Consider the following 4202-nt stretch of genomic DNA (forward strand, 5'->3'; position numbering starts at 1 on the left):
TGTGTGTATTAGTTGCAAGAGACGTGTGAATGGGATCAAGGAAACTAGGGGAAGTCCTCAGAATCCATTTGGGGTGTGTGTGTGTGTGTGTGTGTGTGTGTGTGTGTGTGTGTGTATGTGTGTGTGTATAACACCTTCTTCAAAACCTTGATCCTGCAGGCCCTTTGCCTCTTGGGAAAGCTCAATAGGCCAAAAGCTTTCCATGTTGAGTTGTTACCTCTTCAAGGCATTTCACCCCCAACTCAAGTGGGTGGTTCATCTTGATCAGGGGGAGGATATATAGAAATAGCCTGTGAGCAATGGAATAGAAATAGCCTGTGAGCAATAGTATAGAAATAGCCCGTGAGCATGATTTCTCCTTTAGTCCCTGCCTGTCCCACCCACCATTTTGTGGTGTGAACTTCCCCGACACAGCACGCCTACCCCACTTTGATCTGACGTGCTGACTGGATATAGCCCTCAGTATTCCAACAGTCACACTTGGGGCTCAGGGACTGAGGAGGTGCGTGTGCGCTCTTGGCATGCTTCCTTTCCATCCGTATGTCACAGTACAGCAAAACCTTGGATTGTGAGTAACTTGTTCCGTGAGTGTTGCACAAGACGAGGACCCATTTCTAATAATTTTTAACTTGATAAATGAGCGATGTCTTGAAATGTGAGTAGTACATGATGCTGAAAGTCACATGATCACAGCTGAGCCGTTGGTTCTTGCAATTTGCTTTGATACACAAGTGCCTTGGATTACAAGCATGGTTCCAGAACAAATTATGCTCGCAAACCAAGGTTTTACTGTATTTTCCGATGTGCACTCCTAACCATGGCTTGTCCTTCTGATGGTTTGTCTTCATTGAAAATAAGAAAATGGGATGCCTGGGTGGCTCAGTTGGTTAAGCGCCTGACTCCTAGTATCAGCTCAGGTCATGATCTCACGAGTCATGGGTTCAAGCCCCATGCCGGGCTCTGCACTGACAGGGTGGAATCTGCTTGGGATTCTATGTCTCCCTTTACCTTTGCCCCTCCCCCATGCTGCCTCTGTCTCTCAAATTAAATACATAAACATTGTTTTTTAAATAAGTCAATTTTTGAGGACGCTGAGTGAAAAGATTATACTCCACCGCCGTCTTTCCTCTGCTGCCTTGACTGAAAATGAATATATTTTACCACCAATTTTCCCCACTAGGGTTCGGTGGAAATTTCACAACCTTTTTAAGGAAAACAAACAAACAAACAGTTGCGAGCAGTGTTCATGGCTTTTCCCTCCTCCTTTCCATTCAAATCACTATGCTTGCCTTCTGTGTTTAGAACTTTCAGGGCTGCTACTGAGATTCAGAGTGAGAAGTAACAGAAATAAGTACAACAATGTGATAACTTCTATGAGCCCCAGTATTTGACCTTATTAAAATATTAACTCATTTAATCCACCTAAAAACTTGTATGTAACCTTAATGATGCTGGTAACATTGCCACCTTACACACGCAAGCAGTATTGTTTGGAAAATTAGCAAACCCCTGAATTTATTAGTAAGTAACAGAGCCATATTTTATATGTTGGTTTTTCTGACTCCCAATTGTTTTTTTTTTAACGTTTATTTATTTTTGAGACAGAGAGAGACAGAGCATGAACGGGGGAGGGTCACAGAGAGAGGGAGACACAGAATCTGAAACAGGCTCCAGGCTCTGAGCTGTCAGCACAGAGCCCGATGCGGGGCTCGAACCCACGGACCGTGAGATCATGACCTGAGCCGAAGTCGGACGCTTAACTGACCGAGCTACCCAGGCGCCCCCCCAATTGTTTTTTAAAAACCAAAGCATTTGGATTTGAAGGCAGGAGAAGTTGACAGACCAGCTCTATCAGCAGTGTGCCCTTTCATAAACCATGTAACTTCTCTGTGCCTCAATTTTCTCAATTGTTAATTGAGAAGATGAAAGCCATTTCATAGTTGTTTGAAACATTAAGCCGAATTAAACCCAAAATGCATGTGGATATGCCTAGTGTCATCCACTGTGTTGGCATTCAGTAAATGTTTGCTGAATTTGAATTTGTGGGAAATTAATCTATATTCCATGTTTTCAATAGAAAACCCTATTCTTAGCGCTGGTGAGTTGTCATATTTTTCATGTTTTTTTCACAGTAAAATGAACTAGATTTACCTGCATCAGAAACTTATCTAGTAGCAACAAATACTTGAGTATTGATAAATAAATAATAATTTACTAATAATTTAAAGGATACAAGCAATGCAGAAACACAGGTGAAACACAGAGTGATTTGGGATATCCCGTATGGATTCCAGGTCCTTCTTTTCTACATTAGACACATTTCCTGGGCCAAAGTAAGAGATGAGCTATCTCAGTGAGGATTTCTGGTCACCTCACATAGTGAGAAGTGTTACCAAACACCTGCATTCCACACTGAGATCATTCAAGGATTATATGACATTTTTCAAGGACCTATACCTCATAAATCTATACGTTCTGAATGTGTTTGCCATAAGTGATCCTATAAAAAGGGAAGGCTGCTAAAATAATTTCATAAATAAGGTATTTCCTCTACGCAAATATTAGTGTCTTTAACAGAAAGGATCAGGTTTTATACTGGAGTCACCAAAGTTTTTTTGTTTGTTTTTTGTTTTGTTTTGTTTTGTTTTTTTGTTTTCCCCTCTGGAAGAGAAATAGATCAGAGGCCTTGCTCAACTTATCCCCTCCACATGGCATAAATATAACTGAGATTGTTGTAATAAATATTGAGACAAATATTGTAATCTCATCCTGAATGTCAAATGTTTTCAAGTGTGAATTGAGCAAAATCAAGTGAAATAATCATATATTGAGTACCTGTTGTAAACGTGGTATACAGATATATGTATTCGAGACTGAAACCCCTTTTGATATCTAGAAATGCTTGCTTCCTTTTGAGACACGATCACATTTTAATTATTGAAACAGAATCCCTTATATAACATAAACCAAGAGGAAACAATTTCATGTGAGGTAATAAAAGAATTCCCAGGGAATTTTTCCAGATTACTGGCAGACTGAAGAATAGGATAAAGAATTAAAAAAAAAAAAAACGTTTATTTCTTATTGAGAGACAGAGAGACACAGAGCATGATCAGGGGAGAGGGGCAGAGAGAGAGGGAGACACACAATCCAAAGCAGGCTCCAGGCTCTGAGCTGTCAGCACAGAGCCCGACACGGGGTTTGAACTCAAGAACCGCGAGATCATGACCTGAGCCAAAGTTGGATGCTCCTAGATGAAGAATTTTTTAATTGGTCAAGACAAGAAATCTTCTTCCCATTAGAGAACCAAATAACTGAAGTGGGCGGGTGTGTGTACATGTATGTCCATATGTTTATCTCTTGAAGTCTCTTGTTATTTGTGTGTTCACATTATCTGGGACATTTTTGAATATTCTATTTTAATTTTAACAGCATTTCTGAAATCTGTGTTAAAGAAAGATAGCGTGTGATAGAGGAAAGCGGAGGAGGAAAGAACGAAAGAAGAATGAGTTAGTACTGGAAATAGAATTTACTAAAAGCCCACTTTGTAGCAGAAGTGATAGTAAGAGTTTCTTCTGTAAATGCTAGGTTAATTTGAAGTTATAGCAAGTATCTGTTGCTGCTTCTCTTTTTATTTATTTTTTAATTTAAAAAATTTTTTTTTAACATTTATTTATTTTTGAGACAGAGAGAGACAGAGCATGAACAGGGGAGGGGCGGAGAGAGGGAGACACAGAATCCGAAGCAGGCTCCAGGCTCCGAGCTGTCAGCACAGAGCCCGACACGGGGCTCGAACTCACAGACCGTGAGATCATGACCTGAGCCGAAGTTGGACGCTTAACCGACCGAGCCACCCAGGCGCCCCGCTGTTTCTCTTTTTAAATAGAATTCTAATGTCTTGTGTAGGAAATTTATTGTTGGGCACCTCGAGAAGATATGTTCTCTGAAATATACTTCAGGCAATGCGATCAGTCTTGGCAAAATGACCAAGTTGCTTCTTGCTGATGGGTACATTGTGAAAGACAAGAACCACTTTGACTCCAGAGCAGAAAAGAGTCACAGATCTTTCCTATTAAATTAATTGATCTTGTATGAAAATTGAGAAAGATCGCCAAAGGCAAGATGGCCCCCAGAGAATTCAGCTTGAGATCATGAGGCTACATGGGTATAAAGTGCTTTTGTTTGAATAAAAATATTACGGT

General features: G+C 40.3%; 1 non-coding gene across 1 annotated transcript; it reads left to right on the forward strand.

Annotated features, from left to right (window-relative positions):
* The first annotated feature begins 868 nt into the window (after positions 1-868).
* TRNAR-CCU (transfer RNA arginine (anticodon CCU)) lies at positions 869-960 on the forward strand. The gene is made up of 2 exons: positions 869-905; positions 926-960. It is a non-coding gene; the product is annotated as a tRNA-Arg (tRNA).
* Positions 961-4202: the final 3242 nt, after the last annotated feature.

The sequence above is a fragment of the Lynx rufus genome, unplaced genomic scaffold (assembly GCF_022079265.1).
Source record: "Lynx rufus isolate CCGP_SWC_20201006 ecotype Redwood Valley unplaced genomic scaffold, mLynRuf1.p SCAF_4, whole genome shotgun sequence".
Taxonomy (NCBI): Eukaryota; Metazoa; Chordata; class Mammalia; order Carnivora; family Felidae; genus Lynx; species Lynx rufus.